Source organism: Gossypium raimondii, chromosome 1, assembly GCF_025698545.1.
Source record: "Gossypium raimondii isolate GPD5lz chromosome 1, ASM2569854v1, whole genome shotgun sequence".
Taxonomy (NCBI): Eukaryota; Viridiplantae; Streptophyta; class Magnoliopsida; order Malvales; family Malvaceae; genus Gossypium; species Gossypium raimondii.
This window is the reverse complement of record NC_068565.1, coordinates 38,743,891-38,769,989: the sequence shown is the minus strand read 5'-3', so window position 1 is coordinate 38,769,989 and position 26,099 is coordinate 38,743,891. Positions and strand designations below refer to the sequence as shown.

Genomic DNA, 26,099 nt, shown 5'->3' with positions numbered 1-26,099 from the left:
CCTGTTTAGATTTGATTAAGATTCAGAGAATCAAATTTGCATTTATATCTCTTGCGTGAGATTTGTTAAAGAGTTTTGGAGAGAGTTTTTGAGAAAACTTTTGTATTTGAGACATTTGGGGTTTGCTCTTTGTTTGTTGTTTTAATGAAAAGTCAAAACCTCCTTTATTCGTGCGTTTTTATCCTTCAGTGAGGGTTTTCCATGTAAATTGTTTGCGTTCATTCTTTTCTACTTTTATTTTCTCGTTATTCATATAGATTGATCCCAACACATATATCAATCGCTTTTCATTGAATTCTTAAATAATGGCAAGAATTTTTATCTTACATGACTATATTAGTATTTTGAATTGAAATTGTTAGTATTTATATCAAAGTTATATATATATAGTACCATTTAACCTATATATTATCCAATTATTAGAATTTTTTGATAATAGGGTCCAAATCAAAACATAAAGTATTAGATTGGTTTAAAGTTGAGAAGCTAAGGAGTCCACGTAAAGTGAGCTCTTCAATTTTTTAAGTTTCTTTTATTTGTGAATGTGACAAAAATTGCATTCAATTACAACAAATATCATAATAGAAAAACCTAAATTGAAAATACCTAATATTAATTAAATCCTTTATCATAAATAATTACCGATATTTCTACCATTGTGCTTCTCATTAGATTGAGTTATTTTCTATATTGATATCAAGGAGAAAAATGTCCAATCCATCTCGAATGTTATCTTACATAATCTAAGACTATGCGAATTAATTTCTGGAGCATGTTTGATTGTAATCATGCCAGTTAGCTTGAATTAAAATTAATATTTTATTTAAATTTAATTATACATATTAATATAATCATATTTTTAAAATTAGACTTAAATAAATTTGAGTAGAAGACTTTAAAATTTTTCTAAAGCACGACTCATTGTATGGTTGTTGAAACTGTCAAAATAAAAATTACTTGAAAAAGTGAATAGTAGAAAATGGCAATGAGGATCTCATTCTTAAAGACCGGTAAAAATTTTATTCCTGCAACTAAAATAATTAAAATAAAGAAGGAGGTTTTGTTTAAAGAAAAACTTAAAAATAAAAATTTAATGTTTTTAATAAATTAATTATAGTTATCGACGATCGCTAAATAACTTAATATCTTTTTACATTCTCAATAGCAAAGACAATCATCATTAATTACTTCCCTTATTGACAAATAACGATTTCTTAGGAATTTAATCTATCAATAGCCTTAAAGAACGAAAGAGACACCAACAAATGCACTATCAAGGTTTATTAAAGTTAGATTGCATACCCACACTACTCAAATTATCATGCAATCATCACAATTATTAGAAACCTATCTAACTCACAAAGTAATTATTCTAAGCTATCAAATACTGGTAGCATATTTAACAAACTTGAACAATTGTAATTAAAAAAATGAAAAAAATTAAAGAACACGAAAAGATTAAGAGCAATTAAATCTCACAAACTTATAGAATCAAACTTCAAATATTACTTTAATTAGAAAAGAGGAATTTAGCAAACTATAAAGAAAATAAAATGCAAATCGAATTAGAATTGAAAACAGAGATCCTCCATTTTTCTTCTAAGATCCTATTTTAATTGATTTCAAACTAAAATTACAAACTAAACTTAAACTTAAATACTCGAAAAGATAAAATAACCATGCATCTTGATTTTAAAATAGCAAATGGACCCACAAGACAGACAACAACATCGAGCACGAAACTCAAGGCGCTGGCTGCTGGGCGGGAGCGCCACTTGCTACTTTGGGCTGGCACTAGTGGATGCACGATTGTAATTTTTTTTTTTTTTTTTACCATCCGTGATTAGAGCTTGTTATTCTTTCTAAAATTGGTAACAACAAAATAGTATATATATTTGACAAATAATTAAATCTAAGTGGAAGTCACATTATTTCTAGGGACCACAGGAAAAGAAGAAAATCCAAAGTTGAAACATTTTAATTTAGTACTTAATTTTTTTGGTTTACTTTAGTTTTTGAATTTTGATAAATTTTTTTAACTTTGGTTGATATGATAACATAACAATATGATTTTGGCATAACATAATTTTAGAAGATCAAAATTGAGAAAAATTGTGAATAAATTGACTTGTCGTTTTGAGATATTACATAATTTGCAGGCAAGTAATTTGTAGGAAGCAAAAGTAGAAACAGTGAGTATTCCGCGTGACGCGCGTTTCCTACTGCTTTTGCTTTTCCCGAATTATACTATACATATCAATCAATTACTTCGTTTCATATGATATCTTGCCGCTGTCACTTACTTTTCAACCATATTTCTCTTCAGCTTTACCCAAACTCTGTTGAATCTCAGCCTGTTTCATGGCTTCTTCTTCTTTTCTGACACCGCCTTGAGCTTGTTACTATCCAGCGCTAAAGCTATTGAAGATGGGGATCTGAAAAGCGCCGATGCGTTCCTTCAGAACATCTTGATTCTTGCTGATCAGATATCCTACCTATATGAAGGCGGAATGGTGAAATACTTTGCGGAGGCTCTGGTTCGCCGAGCCTACGGGCTGCATCCCCCTTCTTCCTACTTCACTTTCCCGGTGAATCCTATACCATATTAAAGTTATCGATGATGCTTTGATGGGAAACAGGCGATTGCACCTCATTGATTTCTCCATCCCGTATTAGAATAACTATTTTGAGGGTTCAGTTCTTCATACACTACCGACCTTCTCCGGCGATCCTCTATTACATACTTGCACCATTTCTGAGAAAACTTGTAAAGTTGGAGGATGAGTTGAAAGTGGTTTTTGCCAATAGTTTGGTACAAGTGGATGAATGTGAAATAGATTTCAAAAGAAGTAGAGATGATGAAATTGTGGTGGTTTAAACTTGATAATTAGTTGCTAACATGGAGAGAGAGTTGGTAGGATTGAAGGAGCTGACAGGTAGACTTTTATTCTAATCATAGCCACTCGGATTCTTTTCAGTATTACTCCAATACTCGGGCATTTATTTGGATGATGAGTGTTGGTGGGAGTGCAAGAGAGATGCAAGTGAAGGTAATAATGTAATTAGGCGGCACCAAACTTTGAGTGAATGGCAACGTCTGGTTTTACTCCAATTCCATAGGTACTCTTGTGGATTATAGTTCCTTAGAAATAATGGCGGAGGAAGAAGAGTGATTGATTTTAGGTTACAAGGAATGTCCAATGTTTTTCTTATCCGCATGGAAACCATCCACACTTCAATTCCAATTCCACCAACCATAAGTTTGGACAAGCTTTATATAAGGATTTGAGAATTGAATTAAATCAATTTATTGATTCAAACAATATTAAATTATATATTAGTTTTTTTTTATTTGATGCATTCAAAATAAATTATATTAATAGTCCATATGATACATCCATACTAAAATAAATTATTTTAAAATTACTAAAATAAATAGGTTTAAATAAATTATTTTAACTCCTTATTTTTTTTTCACTCAATTGAGCCTTTAAATGTTAAAATTTCAATAAATTAAAGTCAACAGTCAATTGTTAAACCGTAATGGTTGCCTTTTTGTGTTATTTTCATCACATGGCATGGTAGAATTGTGCCACATGGCAAAAACTGATTTTATTAAAAATAATAATCGTTATAATTATTATAAAAATTATAAAATATACAAAAAGTTTAAAAATTTAAAAATATTTATTGAAAATATAGAAAAGTGCACAAATATATAAAATTATTATAAAAATAAAAATAATTGAAATTTTGAAAAATATTAAAATTATTAAAATTAAAATTATATAAATTGCAAAAAGTAAATATTGTAAAAATTATGAACAATATTTAAAATATAGAAAATAATTAAAATTTAATAACTTAATAAAATATTATAAAAACATAAGATAAAAAATATAAAAAATCACTTTTTTTTTTCATTTGCACACTAACCATGGTTAACACTAGACACCAATTAAAAATTATAAAATATCTATTTGATCTTTAAAGTTATTTGTCGTATTCGTCCACCATGGTGGACCTCCCCAAAGCTTGCACCCTTTTGTCCATCATGGATGAAAGGGGAGTGTTTTGAGATACAAACCAAGATAGGAAAATAAGTTGAGAAGTCAAATGACAATTGATGTTGTATATAAAATTGTAGATATTTATATATTTTTTTAAATATTATATATATTTAAAATTTTTATTATTTTTGAACTTTTGTAATTATATATATTTTCATTTTATATTTTTATAATTATTTTATAATTATTATGATTTTGTTTTATTTTATTTTATGGTTTTTAAATGAAAATATCAATTTTTCGCTATGTGACATAATCTTAACGCGCATACGTGATGAAAATAACCTCAAAAAGTAGTTGTTACTCTTTTATTGTTGATCATTAATTTTAACAGTCAATAAATTTAATTGATTGGAACTTTAATGTTTAAAACTTGAACGAAAAAAATAAAAGTTTAATTGATTTTTTTTTGAAAATTTCAAATGCTTCAAAAGCTTTTAACCTTTATTTTAATATATAATATGATTTATTGACTATAAATTTATATACTATTTTCAATATACACTAACAAGATATCAAATATAGATTATTAACATGCGTGAGAATGAATAATTTATATTACTTTTTACTTACATGACTTTTTATAGGGTGTTCAAACATCGATTAAAATCTAATTTTTATTGCCACTAATTAAATTTTAGTTAAGGATTTAAAAAATAGTTTTAATTAATTTGGTTTATTTAAAATTTAATTGAATTACTCATTTAACCAAAATTTCTCAATCTTGTGTCATTAGTGGTATATTTTTTGGCTCAATTCAACTTTGATTTATGAATACCTCTTTATGTAGAAAAGAATCAAATTTGTTTGATTAAGTATAATTATGACATTATGTTTTTAATTTGTTTAAAATTATGAAAACTAATGGAAAAAATAATCACATTTTAGTTTTAATTATCTTTATCAAATTAAAAGTACAATGTCAAAAATCTTTTCATTTAGAGTGTTATTTCAAATTTTCAAATTTTGTTTGTGGTAATTGCTTTTTATTTTATAATTTTATAGGGTTTGGCATTGAACCGATTAGCTGCTTTTACTGAGGTACATGACATATCAAAAGATTTATGTTGAAAACATGAGCTTTCATTAGCTTTAACATAGGCTTATAAGATTAACAATATGAATGAAACTATGTTAGATCCAAATAAGAAACTTAGTTCTTATTATTCGAAAGACTACACCTCTTATCGATTTATGAATCTATGTGAATTTGATATGATTGAACAACTCTTTAGCACTTGAATCAAGAGATGGCTACCATTTTGAACCATCTATTACTATGTTTGATGAAGAAGATTGTTTGTACAAAAATTCGATGAAGAAAAATCTCGAACACACGAATGGAAGTTGAACAGTAAATGAAGAAATAGGACAAGACTCCAATGCGTGTATCAAGCCACTATCTTTAAGGTTATATTCGCCCCCACCTATATTCGGTGTGCAAAAGAGTTTCAAGTAAATTAACCTCAAAGATACAATGAAGCCGATGACTATTTACATTTTGCACTGACGAGAATAGTCCACTAAGCATTGAACAATGTATAATAAGAAACTCAATTTCTACAAAGAATTTCTGCAGTAATACTTTATAGAATAATCTAATAATATTAGAAAATGGAGGAAAGAAAGAAAGAATTTTAGAATTTATTGGTGTAATTTCCAAATGAAATCTCATTCCTATTTATAGGAATTTTCATGCCTCTTCATAGAGACATCTTTCAATAGGCGTCTTTTACGAATAATGTCTTTAAAACGACACATAATTATTCATTTAATGTTATAACTATTCAAATAATATTGTTTGAATAGTTATAATTTTGTCAAAAATCAAGTGATATGTCTTGACCAAAAATCAAGAGAATTAACTTTTAATTAATTACACAATTTCATTTATAGTTATTGGAACACTATAAATATTTGAAAATATTTCAACAATCTCCCCCCATTTTCAAAATATTTTAGATTTTGATATTCTTGGAAATAAATTTGCATAAATGAAGGTGTCTTACGATTGAACCTTCAATTAGTGAAAACATGTTAAAGTTAATCGAAATTGCATGGTAGACTAAGCTTTGAACTAGCTATTCCATTTGATTAACTGAACACATCTCACACAATGATTTCAACATCGGTCAATGCATAGTATCCAGGGACATTATTTATGGCCATGTGTTTATGTCCTCTTTTCATGAATGCTGTCAAAGCCAAGCTCTTGAGCTTTTAGAAGCGGCCACACTTCCACTTACATAGGTAGATCCCATCAAGAGTGTTCCCATAATTATAACACTCTAACATATTTATGTTATGGGTCTATTAAGAGTACATTACTCATTCTTCCCTTATCATTACGGATACCTAGCACTTTAATCTTAGGATAGATTTATTTATAGTGCTAGCAGTCATATACTAATGATGTACTTTGTCTTATTGAACTCAAGACTTGACGTTATACCAAGCGTTGAGTCGAATTTTCGTCATGGGTGACTCTAATTAATGGGCTTGAGTCCCATCCCTTTTGAGGTTTTGTTGACTATATCTCTAGTAGGAGTTTTTGTCAAAGTATCCGCCAAATTTTCACTTGAACTCACATAATTAATAGTGGTTACTCCATTAGAGCTTAATTATCGAACATAACTATGTCTTAATCTAATGTGTCTAGACTTTTAATTATATACTTGATTATATGCTTTTGCTAGAGTAGCCTTACAATCACAACAGATAGAAATAGGTGAAATTAGTTTAGGCCATAGAGGTACATCATAAAGTAAATTTATTAACCATTCTGCTTCTTTAGATGTAACGGCTAATGCAATAAATTCTGCTGTCATGGTGGAATCAGTAATACATGTTTGTTTCTTGGAACCCCAAGAAATATCTCCTCCACTAAGAATGAAGATCCATCCACTAGTAGATGCATGATCTTCCAAACTTGTAATCCAACTAGCATTCGAATACCCTTTTAAAATTGAAGGATATCCATTATAACACAATCCATAATTAATAGTTTTATTTAATTACCTAAGTACTCTATTCAAAGCTTGCCAATGCAAACTACTTGGATTACTTGTGTACCTATTCAATTTCCCAACAACATATGCAATATCTGGTCTTATACAAGTCATTATGTACATAAGACAACCAATTAGACTTGTATATTCCAATTGATCAATTTTTCTACTAGCATTAAATATTAATTTCATTTGAGGATTCATGGGTGTAGATGCTGGTATACAGTTGAAAAGATCAAACTTTTTAAGCACATTTTCAATGTAATGTGATTGTGATAAAGCTATAATTCTTTCATCTCGCGTTATCTTAATCCCAAGAATAACATCCGCTACACCCATATCCTTCATAGCAAAGTTGTTTGATAAGAATTTCTTTGTGTTTTCTATTTGTTCCAAATTTGTGCCAAAAGTTAGTATGTCATCTACATATAAGCAAATTATAATACCTTTTCCATTTTCAAAATTTCTATATATACACTTATCGGATTCATTTATTTTATAGCCCTTAGCTAAAACAACCTTGTCAAACTTTTGGTGTCATTGATTTGGTGCTTGTTCAAGTCTATATAAAGATTTAACAAGCTTACATAACTTATGCTCTTGTCTTGGAACAACAAATCATTCTGGTTGTTCCATGTACATTTCTTCTTCCAATTCACCATTTAAAAATGGAGTTTTAACATCTATTTGGTGAACAACCAAATTATATATTGAGGTAAGTGATATTAAGAGTCTAATTGTAGCAATTCTTGCTACTGGAGCATATGTATCAAAGTAATCAATACCTTGTTTTTGTGTAAAACCTTTGGCTACCAACATTGCTTTAAATTTATTAATGGTTCCATCAACCTTCATTTTCCTTTTGAATATCCATTTACAACCTATTGGTTTGGAATCTAATGGAAGATCAACTAAGATTCAAGTTTGATTTCCCATTATTGAATCCATCTTATCATTTATTGCTTCTTTCTAAAACGTAGAATCTTGAGATTTCATTGCCTCTTCAAATGTAATAGGGTCAGATTCTGTATTATAACAATAAGGTATCTTATTGCATATTTCACCTTTTCCTTCTATAATGAAATCTGATCCAAAATCTTTGGCCTTTTTAATCCTTTTACTTCTTCTTAATTCTTGATAAAATTCATCATTATTACCAACTTGTTCCAATATAAAATTCATCATTATTATCAACTTGTTCCAATAGAATCTCATTCTTATTTGAAGAATGAATAAATTGTTGTGGCTGTAATTGTCTTGAAATAGAATTAAATCTATTTTCTTGAAAAATAATGTCTCTTGATTCAATAACGATATTAATTGAAATTGAATCATTTGGTTCAATTACCATGAACCTATATGCCTTGTTATTATGTGCATATCCTATAAATATGCATTCAATTCCTCTTTTACTTAACTTTTTACGTTTAAGTGTTGGAACTTTGACAATAGCTCTACAGCCCCAAACCTTCAAATAATTAAGGTTTGGTTTCCTTTTCTTCCATTTTTCATAGGGGGTTATTTTAGTTTCCTTATTAGGAACTCTATTCAATATATGACAAGCTGTTAGAACAGCTACTTCCCAAAAACCTTGTTCAAGACCTGAATATGATACCATTGAATTTATCATTTCAGTCAAGACTCTATTTTTCCTTTCAGCTACACCATTTTGTTGTGGTGTGTAAGGGGCTGAAACTTGATGGATAATACCAGTGGATTCAATGAATAGAGTTCAACTTCATCTTTTGAATGCAATAAATATACATAGCAATATTTAGAACAATCATCAATAAAAATAACAAAATATTTCTTTCCACCTAATGTAGGAGTATTATGTATGTCACATAAATCACTATGTATCAAATCAGCAACTTTGTTTTCTTTTTAACCTTAGAGAAAGGGTTTCTTGTAATTTTAGTTAACATGCATGTATTGTATTTTCAATATTATTATTAGAAACAAGAATTAAATCTAATTTATGCATGTCGTTTAATTTTCTATAATTCAAATGACCTAATCTATATTGCCATAAACGAGAAGATTTAACCATATAAGTAGAAAGATTGTTTTATTTTATTAATAATATTGAGTTTGAACATGCTCTCATACATATACCTTTTCCTTACAAAAATTCCTACCTTAGATGTAATAAACTTATCTACCTCAAAAACAAGTTTGAAACCAAATTTATTTAATAAACTTCTAGGCACTAAATTCTTCCTAACTTCTAGTATATCAAGTAAATCATTCAAGGTTAAAACTTTCCGAAAGATGTAGAGGATTATAACATAGTTGTTGTAATATGTCTACAAAATCGTTACACAAGTAATGATGTCTATGTAGTAGAATTTTATTAGCCTGCAACTGAGAGTGAAAAATCAAAATCTTTGGCTCTTCAAATTTTCAATGACTTGAAACATATGAAGACACAATTTGTAAGAGTGAGGGTTCAAGATAGCAGAATTAGGTTCCAAAAAGAAGCTATTTCAAACATTCCAACATCTTCAAACACAACTGAAGAAGCAATGGATGTTGATGTAATAGAAATAAATGGGCATATTTGTAACGCCCTAAAATTTTAATTTTGGGTATTATGAATGTTTGGCACAAAATATCTGTCTGCTTTAGTGGTTATGTGTTCTGGGTGTGTTTGGGAGGTCCCAAGTTCAAGCCAGGACTTGGGCAAATTTTGGTTGGTCAGTAGGCTTTTAAGTAAAAGTTGACAAATAATTAACAGAATGTGCCTGCTGGTCTGGTGGATAAGTGGAGTGTTGGTGTGAAGGAGGTCTGTGTTTGAATCTTGGCGTGGGCATTATTTTTGCTCGTGCGTCCAGAAGAGTTTGAGATGGACTAAAAATCTGAGTAGTGGATTTAGTGGGGAGTTTGATAGAGAGAAATAAGGGATTAGGGTGGTTATCAAATATTCTGTTCATATTTTTTCCCCTTTTTTTTACTTTCCCCAAAATCCCTCCACCCTTTTACCATTTTTCTCTTCATTGCTGCCAAATTTCTGCTCTCTTTCACCCTTCATCTTCTTGATTTTTCTTTTTCCCACTCTGCCTCGTGTCGCTCCACGTTTGTCTGTGATCGTTCGGTAAGTTTTAGATAAGTGATTTGTCTCTATTTGTTAACTTTCTTCTAAAGTGTTTTGTTTATCCCAATTGGAGTATTAGTTTGTGTGGGAATTACTGTTTATCGGTTGAAGGTAAGGTTTAGTCGCTTATGGGTTAAAACATCAATACGAGTTCAATTTGGGATCACGCTATGTGAGATTAAATTAGTGTTATTTGTTCAATTATAGGCTTCGGAGTGCTCGAGGACTGTTTTAGCATCAAACAAAACCAGGTGTGTACCCGAAACGCAAAAAAAAAAATAGTATTCGGCGAAAAGCCGAAATTTCTTGCTGTTTGGACAACAACAGTAGGCTAACTTTGAAAAATCACCATAAATTGTGAAAATTGAATTAGAGGATGAACAAAATATGCTTCTTGAGTCTAGTTTCTCATAGAAGAAACTGTGTAAGTAATGGAATTGTAAATTGTGAGGTATAATAAACTTTGTGAGACAAGGTCAGATTGAATTCGGGTTCCCCTGTTCTGACTTTGGAAAATCACCAAAAATTGGAGAAAAATAATTAGGGGTTAAAATTTACATGTTTGAATTATTAATGAGTTTATTTTCAATAGAAACAAATGAAAACATCATCCAAATTTTGTACTAAGAGATAATTAATTTTTAGCAAAGAAGGGACGAAGCTGTCAGATAGCAGAACAGGGGTAAGATTGAAGATTTTACTGTACTTATTGGCTGAACCAAAAATTCTGAAAATTTTATGGTAGAAAGGTATTTGAGTCTAATTTCAAAAACATTAAGCAGATCTTAATTCGGAATTCTGTAGCTCAAAATATAAATAATTTAGTAACACTAGCTCAAGTAGACAGTTTTGAAGGAACATATAAGTAAATAGTGAAAACATATATGAATATTTAGCTAGCACGGGTTACATTACAAATAGATCACGCGGCCAAGGCCAATTTGGGCTGAGTGGGCCACATGAGCATGTAGGCCTACACAGGCATGCCACATGGGCGTGTGAGCCCGTTTTTCTAAAAAGTTCTGTAAGGTTGCACGGGTCGCCCAAGTCGATTGTGGACCTACTGTAGGGTCGGTAAGCTTTACTTAGACCCCTATATGTGTGATCTGTCTGTCTGGTTTCTATACCGAGCATGACTTATTTTGCATATGTACTATTAATTGCATAATAGCATGACATATTTTGCATGATTGCATTGCATCGGGGTGGGTTGATGATATTTGGAGGAAGTGTCTGAAGGCTATTAAGCCTATTATCTGGCAGCTCAGCTGCAATCTTCTGATTATGTGCCGCATTTCGGTACAGCATGGTGTGTAGGGATGGGTGGGTTGATTTAATCCCCACATGGTGTCTAGGGTTGGACGGAGATAGTGTGTAGAGGCTGGTGGGTAGGATTCTGATTTACTGTATCTGCATTCTGTATATGATATGGGCCAAGGCCCTAATGTATTCTCGAGATCAGATATGAACAGGCTAAGGTCAAATCGATTCGTGATGGGCCCAGGCCCCAAACTGTATCTAACTGAATGCTGTTGAATATCTGTATGCATGTTTTCTGTGGGGATTACACACTAAGTTTATGAAAACTCACCCTTTTTCTGTTTAATCTGTACAGGTAATCCCCAGACTTGACGGGTCGGTGCAGCGGAGGACTCGATGGTGGCCACACGTAAATTTTAGATTTCCGTTAATGTCTAGAATTTATTACTTATTTGGGGTTTTTGATGTAACTTTTGGACTATGGACTGATTTGCTTTAAATTTGGGACTTTATACTATTTCTATGGATTTTTTTTAAACTGCAACTCAACAAAACATGATTTTTCTAAAAACTAAGGTTTTCGTAAATAGAAACGATTTTCCATAAATGAATTGGTTACAAAAGCTTCCGCTAAGAGACAAGTTTTAAAGAAAATCAACTAGTACTTATTTTTTTCCGAATAAAATAAAAGCTAACTAACTGTAACAGTTTTAACTCGACAATCTTGTTTTCAAATACCATTCTATGTGACATCGCCAGATTTAGCCATAACGTCTAGGTTGGGTTTGGGGTGTTACAATATTGACTAGGTAATTACATTACGTTATATATTCTTATATTATTTCAATACTAAATTCATTATGGATTAGCATTTAAGGGTCTAATATGATAATAACATTTGCCCTAAGAAGGGGGTGGCTCCTAATTTTGACTCGCCAAGTCTTCATCAAAGGTTGTTGCAGTTGCTTTTAACACACTAGAAATGCCTTATAACAAGGTAATTATTTATTCTTCCTTGTTAATTTCATATTCTAGTTTATTATCTTTTAATTTTATTATTATTCATCTTTCAATGTATGCATTCATTTAGTCATCTAAAATGGAAATCTAGTTTTTTAACCTAATTAGTTCCATAGAAACCCATAAGGAGAAAGTTACATCAATAATAAGCTTAATGAAATTAAATCCACAGTAAATTTAGTTACCTTTTTTACATTATTGGCGGAATATCTTTTCAACATTGCATCAATATTGTTTGCTTAAATATTGTATGTGTGTACTATTAAATAGATTTTCCCTTTGGATAAAATATTGAAATCATATAAAGTAATATACATGATTTATTATTCTCATTTTTCATAGATTATTTTCAATGATGACTCTTAGATTGTGAAAACAAAATGAAACAAACATAGAAAGTCATGGTGTAAGGTTTGGGTGGGCTTTGATAAGTTTGAAGAAGATGGAAAACAAGTAGCCAAATGTAAACATTTCCCTAAGGTGCTTACAAGGTCAAGCAAGAATGGAACCACACACTTGAAAGTATGTCCTGGAAAGAAAAACCAAAATCAAGAAAGCCAGTTGATACCAATGAAAGAAACTCAACGTTTGATTAACAAAGGAGTCACTTGGATCTTTTGAAAATGGATATTATTCATCAACATCCATTAGATTTGGCTGGTCAAGAAGCCTTTAAGAATTTTGTGAAAGGTTTGCAGTCGATGTTTGAGTTTCAATCAAGAGATAAATTGTTATCTAACTTCTATTAGGAAAAGAAAAGAGAAGTTCGACAGGGTTTTGATAAACTTGCTTGTAAGTTCAATTTCAGAGTCAGTTTGTGGAAGAATGGTCTTGATGATGAATGGAAACTGAAGATGAAGATTCTTTCGTTTAAAATTTTGAAGCATATATATGACACAAAGGCTTTAAGTGAAATTATCCGGAGATCAGTTTCAGAATCAAATCTAGGTAAGGAAATATATTCCATAATTATGGATGATCTTTCTTTGAATGAGGAAATGTTTTAGCAAATAAAAGAAACTTGTGTTCGTGATCAATGCTCGCTTTCTTCAACTCATTGGTTCATTAGTTGCAGTTTTCTTGAGAATGGTTATCATGAGATGTATAGTATACTTCATAAATTTTGGGAATCCATTGAACATGTCACTGAAACAACACATGGGAGACTAAAATTTCAAGAAGTTGTAGATCAAGTGAAGCTACAATGTGAGAAATCATGAGATGATCTTTCTTTCAAGCTAGAATCAGACTTTGACATACTTGTTGGTGCTTTGAAATCAAGAGAAATCTTTTGTCAGCTGGAGCAAGTTGATGGCAATTTTGAACTAAACCCATCGATGGAGGAATAGGAGAATGCCATAGCTCTAAAGAGTTGTTTGAAATGTTTTAATGATATCAAAGGAACTTATCCATTACTGTAAGTTTCTACTTTCGAATGCTTTGTGACATTTACAATAAATTTCTTTAGTTGGAAAAGAGCATCCATGCATTTCTTACATTGATGAAGAGGAAATTTGATTGCTATTGGAGCTTATGTAATTTGGAATTAGCTATTGCATCTGTTCTTGATCCAAGGTTAAATTTAAAATTGTGGAGCTCTCATATAAAGTGATTTATTGCCATGATAGTAAGATGCAACTGAACAAGTTTAATATAAAGTTCTTATAGATGTTTACTGCGAATATACCAATGGAGCTAGAAATTTGATTGCATCCACTTCAATATTGGATGATTCTAATTCTTTGACAACAGAGACTGCAAATGATTGTATTTTTTACTCTTTCAATAAATTTTTACCCTCATGAAAGTCAAAGCATGAGGATTACTTAGGTGAGTCGGAGCTTGCACTTCCCTTAAATGGAGACATACTTGGTTGGTGGCGTGTTAATTCTCTAAGGTTCCCTACTCTTTCAAAGATGGGTCGTGATCACCTTGCAATGTTGGTATAAGTTTCTATGACATGTTCTGTTGTTAGTACCATGATCATGCCTTCAAGCTACAATGACTTGGACCCTAATATCATGGAAGCTTTGCTATGCAATCAAAATTGGTTGGAAAATCTTAAAGAAAGTAAGTCATAACTCTTAATTTGTTTATATCCTTTCATTTGATCTCCTACACTTCATTAAGAGAGTCTAATATATTCTTTAAAGCTACATTATCTCATCACTTAAATAATTTCATTTACTATCACAAATGAGGGAGAAAATCATGAACTCACACAAAATACGGTAGGTGTTGTACATGAATTATGATTAGAGGCTATCTCCATTAATTATTTTTCCATACACCATGAAAACTGGATTACCTTAATGCATTTTCATTTCATAGGAGAAAAGGAAAAGGAAGATGGATGATGAGGTCACTTATGTGGTAAAAATTTTCAAACCTTGAAATTGTGAAAAAGCTAATAGTACCAAAGACATTGCCAAAGATTCCAACAACAACAACAATGGTAATTGAACCATACTTATTATCATTAACTACTATGGTACTCAAATTTGGATGTCAATGTTTTTATTTAATTTGAAATTAATTAAACTATTGACAAATAATATGGTAATTCAATTTATTTTAATTGGATGGTATCACAATGTTCTTCAGATGAACCTGTTGGTGAAATGTCAATAGAAGCTAAATACATTAATTTGATTATTTAATTAAACGGTTGAAATATAATATGGTAATCCATCTTATTTTAATTGGATGGCATCACAATATTATTCAAATGAACCTCTTTGTGAAATGCTAAGTAAATACATTAATTTGATTATTTAATTTGCTATTGCATCATTTTTATCCTTCTGATTTTTCTTACAAGCTTTTTTTTCCTTTTTTCTCATCTTGATTTGAATCTAAAAGGGCTGTAAATAGTGAAAAGTTGCAAAAATCAGTGTTATAGAGAAACTGGCAGTGGAAACAAATCCAAAGCTTCCAACAAAATGGTAGGAAATTGAATGTTATTTTTTTTACCATTTTTATCATTAAATGTTATTATTTCACTTGAATTGAAAAGATGAGAACTCTTTCTTTACAGAATGTGTCAAGAAATCATATCATCAAAATCATGAAGTATTTTCAACTAAACAAACTACTTGAATTTGGTTTTCCTTAACATTGAAAATGACTTAAATTATTAACCAAAGCTTCTTAATACAAAACTTAATTTTGGAAGAAACAATAATAATGTAATAGAAATTTTGAGCGAAGACGCATCGCTCGATAATAATCAATTAGATCAAATCCAAAGTTCATCTTCCGAGTCTGATAATGAAACAACATTGAAGGAGCAAGGATCATGGTGTGAATAGGTTCATACTTTATTTCATTGGTTATATATACACCTACATTCTTTTGGTTTTATGCATATATTAATGTTTTTACATCATGATTTTTTTGGTTATTGTTCTTGTAGGATGTTAAGTTATATTTACTCTCAAGGTTTACAAGCAAGGACCATAAACAACTAGATAAATGGCAAAGGAATGAGTTGAATGGGTATGTTGCTAGCTTTGATGAGTTAATATTAGAATATGAAGTGATCATCATAATCTAACTATATAACAATGTCTATATTTCACAAAAAATGATTGGACAATATATAGAGTTTAAATTGATGGGTAATGAATTAGCCCATTTATTCATGGTACCCAAGATGATGAAACTCGAAAAAGTACTATATTAATGATTCGGTAAGTAATTATCAAATGTATAGTGATCTAGCATAAATTAATTCGATAATTCATGTATTTGTATCATTTTCATAATTATATTTTGTGTCATGCATTAGTTATCAGGTTGTGTTCAATGTTATCATGTCTGCAGTCTAGTATGAAAATAATTTTAGATAAATCAATAATGTTGATTTTTTTATGTTATGATGCAAGTTGTGAACGCTTTCTTCGAATTGCTTAAGAAGAGATTTGAAAATTTTCCAAATGCATACATCAATCACTATTCATTTAGCTCCCATTTAGCTGTAAAAACCTTTATCTTGTCAAAATCTATTGGTATTTTAAATTGAAATTGTTATTATTTTTAAACATTATATATATAACGTACCATATATTTTGCAGTCATCAGACTCAATTGATAGAATGATTCAAATCAGAACATGAAGTATTAGCTTGGTTTAAAGCTGAAAAGCTAACGGGTGAGCAAAAAGTAAGCTCTTTGAATTTTTTTAAATTTTCTTTTTAGCTTAGAATTGATTTAAATTGTGTTTGTGAATGCAAATGATAAAATGCTTTTAATTACGATATGATAGGAAAACTCAAACTGAGAATATCAAATGTTATTGAAATTCCTAACCATAACTAACAAAAACAAATGTAATGTTGTTTCTTTTTGTGATTGTAGTTGTTTCTACCATTGTGCTTATCATCACATTGGGTTCTTTTATATGTTGATATCAAGGGAAAAAAATTTCATGGTTGGATCCATGTCCATCCTCTCAAATACTTTCTTACCATTTCAAAAAACTTGTTAAAGTATTACAATGCTTCAAAAGCTTTTTTACTCCCAATGATGCAAATGAATGGCCATTTGTAGTGCGTAATAATATCCCAAAGCAAAAAAAGTTAGTATTTTTCGTAATCTAGAGCTTCGTAACTTTTTGTTTAGCTGTTCTATTACAAATTTGTCTATTTTTTTCCTATAATGTTAAGCTTGGTTGATTGTGGGGTGTTTGTGATGAAATACAGTGATTGTCTTACGCATAGTGAATGCTTTCCTTTCAAACAAGAAATGGACCATTTCTGTCGTCGCATTTTTCTTGATATATATCGTGAAAATTACATAGAAAAAATAAACAAAGATTGGTGTCTTGTTTAAGAACTCAAAGTCAAAAGGATGTGAATTCGAATTTTTGAAATTTGATGGAAATTATTGTTTTTTAATGCATGCATGATACTTTCACTCATCGACATTTTGTCAATTTTAAAGTTGAATTATGACCATCTTCCATTGTATTTGAGAAAAATGTTTTCGATAATTTTTTATATATTATATTTTATTATCATGTTTTTTTACCCACATCATGAATATGATAAAATTTAGTATTTTTAAATTTAATTCTACTCCTATATATTTGAGTGGATTAAGTATTTTTTAGATCCTCCCAAATATCAAAATTCAATTTAAATCATTTTATTTTAGAGTCTAAAATAGTTTCAGTTTTTTTCTTATATATTTTTATAAAAAATCAAATCAACAATTTAATAAAATATACTTTTAAATAATTTTATATCATATCAACTAAATTAAAAAATATTACAGTTCATTCAAATTGTCCAAACAAAAATATAAAACTTGATATTATACTAAATAATCATACATTCTAATAAAATTTAGAGTAAACTATTTGGGTGGTCACCCAACTTCAAAAACTTTCTATTTCATCACCAAAGTTTTCAAATTTTAAAATTTTAGTCACCCGAGTTAAATACTTAAAGGAAAGTTGATGCGGCCTATTTTTATTGATCTAATAACAAATTTAGCCCTCCAATGTTTATATATTTTATTAATTTGATCCTAAATTTAAAATTTAAACAAATTTAGAGTTCAATTTTACAATTTTTTATTTGGTTCTAATTTTAAAAATTCAATAAAGTTAGCCTTGAACATTTACAAAATTTATCAATTTTATTTTAATTTGAAAAGTTTAAAAGAAGGAAAAATAGTTAAAAAGTTCAAAATATGTATGGAAGTTCAAAAAATTCCATACGTTGCCCAAGAGGAAAGCTTCATCAAACTTAACATTATGATGACAGAAGGGTTCAGTCTACTTATCTTTTTAGCTTTTGCTTGTTGAATAAAAATCTAAGTGATTTGTAAATGTTTAGGGTTAACTTTATTTTTCTTTAGAATTAAAATTAAATGAAAACTTTTGTAAACATTGAGCGCTAAATTTATTGAATTTTTAAATAATGTTCAAACATCGCTTCGTGGCATATGGTCTAGGTCTCGTCGCAACGAGAAATGCTCGATGTCGCGATGTGGTATACTGTTTCTAAAGATACCAATTAGCTACTCCTAAAACAACAATTTCTTCATATACCATTCACCAAATCAACCAAACACAACATTCATAAATGTTCAACCTTAGAATATTTCATCACTTATGTCTTTAAACTACCTAACCACATACATTAATTGAACAACTATGTCATATCTATCATATATTAATCAAGTTGATATACATACATTCATATATAAGTTCCAAAAATAACCAACTTTCATACAACCAAATATGCAAGCCAATTCACATATGCAACTCCATCTTTTAACCATTTTCAACCTATCTATTCAAACTTCAATACAACAACATCATTAATTTGATCGTAAATCGACTCGACCTAGGTACATGCCATGCTTAAAATAAAACGGAACTATACAAACTTATCTGAGTCGGGGATTGCTTCAGGGATGCTGGATCTACTACTTGCGCTCTCGGGATCAACTATAACTACACATGGAGAAAACAAACCATATGGTTAGCAAAAATGCTTAGTGGTATTTCCATGATTCAAGTAAATATAAAACAAGTTTTAACAATTTTGTACATACAATTAAAATTCAATTTATAACATAAACTCGTGTCACTTCATACCGAAACAAAACCATTTTCACAATGATAAGTATATATAACCAAACTTGCACCAATTCATTTAAGTATATACACAAGCTTACCAACCATTTATAATTTCACATACCATTTGGTTCATTTCACTTATCATCTCTAGATCATATGTGCTAATTCATTTATCATTCTTAGCATATATACACATATGTCACATTTCAATCATTTCCGAGCCTATTGGCTCATTATTACTCGACCGGCTCCCAAGGCTCGTTTCAATTCATTTCGTATGTTGTCGAATATCATATGTCAATCACAATTCACCTTACATCATTTAGCCAATCCATATATTTTTAAACCCTATTAACTAGACAATAACTCAGATGGACATGCGGATCCGTCACCTCGGGTTGCTCAGCAACGATGACGCTATACATGTATATATTACTACCACCCCATGTTGTCGACAAAAATGGTTTTCACATTCTAATTATATTTTCACCCCGAGTTGCCCGAAAACAATGACTTTACATGTATAATCTACCACCCCGGGTTGCTTCACAACGATGGTTTTCAATCAATATCCTGACCCTAGGCATGCCAACTATATCCAACTCGGTCCGAACTGCTAATAGGGTAACCAAATTTTTTTATTCATTATATATAGTTCAATTCATACTTTATCATATCCAATTAACCATCAATTCATCATATAATATAGCATGTTTCAACTCAATTTCATACCAATTGTCATATATCAATCAAATCATACAATTTTCTATTCTATTTAATTTAGTCTCTATCTAGATATTCAATCTCAACCGTAGCAATCCAATTCAAATAACCCATAACAACTCACCATAACATTATATAATGCAAAATAACATGAATATACATTAATTAAATTGGCCCCAAATCATAGAAATACAAACCGAAAGCTCGCGTCACTCGTCATCAGCTCTAGTCTTTCCTTTCCCTCTCGATGGCTCATCAACATCTTTAGCTACAAATAATAATTCAACAATAATACAATATCAATTCCATCCAAATCACATTCAATTATAAAGCCAATCATATTTTGAAATTTATTCAATTTAGTCCCTAAACTTGGGACAAGCATAACTTTTGATCTAGAGCTTCGGATTAAAATTCGATTTCACATATATTAATTAGGGACCTCCTACTTTCTATTCCTATCGAAATTTAATGATAGATTTTAATTTTATTCAATTCGGTCTCTAATGTACAAAATCAACAATTAAGCTTTACAATTTAGTCATTTTCTTAATCTAAGCTTAATTTCTAACAATTTTACACCAATTTCATCCAATTCTCAACAATGGTAACTTTATAAAACTTTAATATTTTTACAAATTAATGCATGGTCTAGCTAAATCAAGCTCCCATGATTCAATTTTCATAAAAATCAAAGAAAAATTAGCTATGGACTTACTTGAATTAAAGGCCGAATATCTAGAACCTTAACAATGGCATCCTCCTCTTTGGTTTCTTTGTTTTGGTCGGTTGGAGAATATGATATTTCATCTCTCCTTCCACTAAATTCCCTTTTATATTAAGGTTAATTTGTTAATTAACTTAATTGATTACGCTTTATCTTAATAAATCTCATTTTACTTAATTAATCAATATATAACATTATCGTCCACTATCTAATTTTTATAAAGTTTTTAATTACCATTTTAGACCCTTGGTTAATTGCAATTTAAGTCCTCAAGCCATTTCCTAATTAAAATTCTATAGCGATTATACGTTTACAATTTAGTCCCTAGACCTTAATTGACCACAATTTCAGCTAAATTACTTAACCAAAATTCAATTCATCTATACAAACACTCCGTAAATATCCTTATTTAATATTTACGGACTCGATTTACGAAAATGAGGTCACGAAACCTCATTTTTTGACACCATTGAAAACCGGGTCATTACAAACTTTATTGTATATAGTAGGATTAAGAATGAATTAAAACCAATTAATCATTTTTAAGCTATTAATTAACCTTATTTATTTTCTTTAATTATAATTACTTTAATTTAATCGCTATCATCATCATCAATTCCCACAACTCATAATAGAACAATGGTTTAATAACCATTTAGTCCTTTAGATAATTGCTATCTAGGTCCTCAAGTATTTTCTAAATTAAAAATCAATAGGGATTGAACTTTTACAATTTAGTTCTTGAGCTTTAATTAACTATTTTCTCGTTTAAATTACTTAACCGAATTTCAATATATTTTCATACTAACTTCGTCAATCTTTATTTTTCATCCTTATAGACTCAGTTTACGAAAATGAGGTTTCGAAACCGTATTTTTTAACACCATTGAAATTCAGGTCGTTACACTTAAAACTACAAATGCTTTTAATAGGCTCAAGGTAACTATGTGCCAAGCCTTTGTATTATTCTTTCTTAGGATGGGAGGCCAATAGACTATTTGACTAAGGCTCTAAGCCCTAGACATGCTAACTTATCTATCTATAAGAAAGTATATCTAGCTATAGTTATGACCATTACTAACTGGAGGCATTACTTTGTGTGTAGCTCCTTTGAGTCATGAAAGTATACATACATGCATATATCTTGTATGAGAGGCAAAGATTACAAGTAAAGTAACCAAAAGGCATCCATCTCAACTGTTATCTAATTAGATGCTTGGCTTCAAGAAAAAAGGTGGTGAAAGCAAAGAAAAAAGTATCATTACAATGACTGCTCCATGTGACCTCTACCACATTTTCATTTATTTCACTTCCTTCAAATTTCTTCACCTAAATCTTTTTATTTGTTTATTTTTTTAAACAGAAAATGTATCATAATGTTCTCTTGGGATATAGATGGACTGATAGTTAGTTAGTTTTTTTACTGCAAGACAAAGGAAGAATTATGTGTACGGCAGAGTTTATGCTCGAAGAATGTGGTGAAAGCTTGAGCGAATTTGTTAGTATATAGATGGTGGTGGAGGTGATACCTTTTTACGAACATACCTCTCTTGAATCTTTGGGCCTTTGGTTGGGCTAAGTAAGAAAAACTGAGAAATCAAAAATTGATCTAAATTGAGGAGTTTTAATGGGTTTTAGAATATAAGTTAAAAATGTAGTTACCCGACTGAATTCTATATTTTATTTAATTTGTAATTAAATATAATTTTTATTATTTAAAACAAATTATGAAAAATAAACATTTTATATTTAAAATAGTGAAATAACTTAAAAATTATATACAGAAAATTACTTTTCAATATATATATATATATATATATATATAAGAGTTATTAGTTATACTTTATTTACTTGAAAAAATAAATTTTTAAGAACTATTTATGAAAAATACTTTGAAACTTTACTAAATAATGTTTAAAAGTCATAAAATAGAGCTCATTTTACTAAAATAAGTCAAAAACCTAAAACCAAAAGACTAGGATAAAAAAAATCAAATTGAACCAAATTAAGTTATTATGAATGATTTGAGAAAATTCAGAAAATCCGATTGAATCGAACCTACCCCTAGTATTTGTTGTCATTGTTGAAGAGAGTATGAGGAGACTAACGAGTGATTGGCTGAAATTTATATCCTTGGTTCGATAGGGTTGTGTCTCTAAACATTTTGTTGGCTTTATTGTCTCATCATCATCTGTAAAAACTAACGTCGATAATGGCAATAGAATAATTGCAAAAATAAAGAAAAATAACAACATATAGATTTTACGTGGAAACCCTTTCGGGGAAAAATCACAGGCAGAGGAGAAGAAATTCACTAATATTGAAAAACGAATGATACAGGAGGAGTTTCAACTACATCTATTTAAAGGTTGAAAAACATTATTCTAATAAATGTCAAATAGAAGCGGCCTTAAGCCGCCCTACACAGATCCCCTTATTTTACCACTATATTTTATTTTTTAATAAGGATTCGGGCCACATAACTCTAATATCATCAGATGTTGTTAGGTTTTGAGAATTAAAAATGTGCATTTATGGTGTTTGGGCCTTTTAAACTCCTAAGGTTTAAAGCTTATAAATTCTTTAATGAAATTAAGAGTTGATAAATCTTTTGGTTAAAATTTGCAGTGTCGTAGTTACTGCAATTGTCTCTTTTCTATTGAATTTTTCTCAAAAAGGCAACAATATTTATGCAGTAGTTCCTATTTTATATGATATTTTTTCTACTGCATTTTATGTATTAATTGTAATTTATGGTTGATAAAAAACATCTTCAATTCATAAATAAATAAATAAGGTTTAGATCTTGTTATCATTTAAAGACAAAAATATATTTCAAGTTTCCATTTTGGTAAGATTAGATTGTCCAACAGTTGCAATCTCCAATAGAAATAGGGTGTTAGTTAAAAATTGATGTTCTATTTATGGAATTGAAAACCAACTTCTGCCTGCAAAACTTATACAAAGCATATGCAAAACCCACTTTCCATCCAACATTCGACACCACATCATGCGACATGACACGTCTACTCTCCTGTCCCAATTACAATCTAGGATCCGGAAGTCACGGCCACAACAGTAGGGGTGAATGCCACGCTCCTATGAGTTAAAACTTAAAAACTATTTATCACACAATATTTTATATTTAATAAATTATTATTAGTTAAATAGTAAGAGATTTTCATATAAACTTATTAATTTTGTGTTCCAATGTTTTTAGTATGAAAAGTTTAAATTATTATATAATAATATCAATTACCTTTTAAAATAAAAAAATATTTTAATAACTTTACAATTAAATTGGAGTTAAATTCACTCGTTAAGGTAATGATCGGCACAATGCTTAAGAAAATAAGAGAAATGAGACTTTGGATCAATTTAAAAATCTATTTTGCAAGTTTTATTTCCACACTAATTGGTGGCACAAAAAAATGGTGTTGCCACTTTGGGTCTTTATAAAGGCTTATTCTCATAAATTTTTAAAAAATTGGTCTAGTTTTGTAATATTTTAAAAAACTGACATTTTTTTAAAAAATTTAGTCCGAGCACGGGGAAAAGTGCATCCACGTCAGTGCACTTTTGCTTGAGACAAGGAAAAAAGCGATGACGTGAAAGCGTTTTTCTGGATTATCTCTTGAAAACGCATCTACGTCAGCGCATTTTTCGGGTTTTGGTCCATACCCATACTTATTTTTAGAAACGACCCATTTTCGTAAATAATTTAAAAATGGGCCTTTATTGGAACATTACCCCAATAGTTAGACATAAAATAAAGGATTGTTAGTAGAAATTTAAACTTGAAATTAGAAAGATAAATAATAACTTTTGTAAAAAATAAGATCTCTTTCAAATAAATGAAAAATTTCATTCTCTTTGCTAAAAATAAGTCATGAGAGTAGCTAAATATTACCATTTAAATTAATTTATTGCTAAACCATATACAAATTGTAACATAGTTTATTTTGTTGAATATTATATCTTACTAATTGATGGAAATAAATAGTAAGTTTAAATCATTGATTAAATTTTATCCAGAAAATTAAATATATTTTTTATTAAATAAGGGAAGTTAATTAAATATAAATAATTCAACTTAATTTAAAATTTGAAATTAGACATTTAGGGTGAGTTTGGGTAGGCAGTGCATCCAAGGCATTCGTTATGGTTATTTTGTACCCTTTTTTTATATGATTTTTCTTACTATACCTATTGCCGTAGCATTATAAACAGCATTATTACTTTTGTTCCCGTCGGGATAAATCTGGCCCCTTCCCCTGTTTCTGCTACATATATGAGATATTTTAAGAAATGAACATCCTTATTACTAGCAGGGTTTGGGGAAAGAATAGGAAAGGTGATTTCACTATATTTTTTTACTAGGAACAGGACCTATCACAAGAATATTTTTCTTAGTGGGGCGGTAGCTTGAAAAGACAGATTGCCTATCTTTTCTTTCATCTCGGGTGAAATACGATCAAGCGGGGCTAACTCAAACCCCTCTGGTAAAATAAGAACAACACCCACATTTAAAGCCCCTTTCTTACCATTAGCAAGAACTTGTTTCAGTTGCATATCATAAGGAATTCTAACAACGGCTTCAAATACAGTATCAGGAAGTACTGCTTGTGGCACCTGATACGACCCGCCCCCGGGAACGGCCATTGTTTCAGCCTACAAGCGAGGCTCGTCATTTTTACAAGCTGGACGTAGCTCAATTTTGTTTTTGTGGAGCTTTATTTAGCTCATTTCCAGCTCTTTCAAGCTCAATGAGCTCGAACTAGCTCAATTTCAGCTCAATATCATTAAGACCTTTATTATAGTAGCTGAAATAATTATTTGCGTCATTTAATTAGTTTATTACAGCTCAATTAATTTTCATTATTTACTTGGTTTAAAATCTGGACAAATTTAATTATGCATATTAATTGAGTTATTATTACATGTTATTAATTTTTGTCTTAATTTATACAACTTATAAATATGTTTTTTATGCATGTTTTTAATGTGTCAACTTTATTACTTGTTTTAATTATGTCCTAAGGCTGCCGAATTTAATGTGCAGCATTTTAGTGTTAATTTAATGTGTCTAAACATGTATTTGATTGATTTGATGAATGTTGCTGCAGGTACATTATCCATGAATGTCCTTGGTGCATGAAAGGTATTAAAAGGAGGTACATGAAGGGGACAGCACATGCATGAATGGGAAAATGAAGTTGGCTGCTGTTTGAAGTTTCTTAGGTGACCATTCAGCCGAATTTATTGCTTACACATTGCTGGATACATCATGGCTGTTCGGTTCAAGGTGTTCATATTCAAGGACTCTTCAAAACTTGGTTTTCACACTCAAAGTGACTATTTGGCATCTCCTTAATTGCTGGTAATTTTTCAGCGATGGTTTCCAATTAAATGAGCTCCTTTAAGCACATCAACCGAATGTAGTTGCTGCCATTTATTCACTCAAGTTCCAAGTTCAATTATCCATCTAGAAGGTGACTATTGGAGCTCCAAGTTTAGCCGAATCTAGCTAGTCCATTTAAGTGATTCATTTGCTTAATTTTTAAGTAATGTAAGTGACCATTCGGCTAGCTTAGGTGATTATTAT

General features: G+C 30.0%; 1 pseudogene; it reads right to left on the bottom strand.

Annotated features, from left to right (window-relative positions):
• Positions 1 to 18,841: 18,841 nt before the first annotated feature.
• LOC128033708 (cytochrome f-like) lies at positions 18,842 to 25,156 on the bottom strand (annotated as a pseudogene).
• Between the last annotated feature and the right edge of the window lie 943 nt (positions 25,157 to 26,099).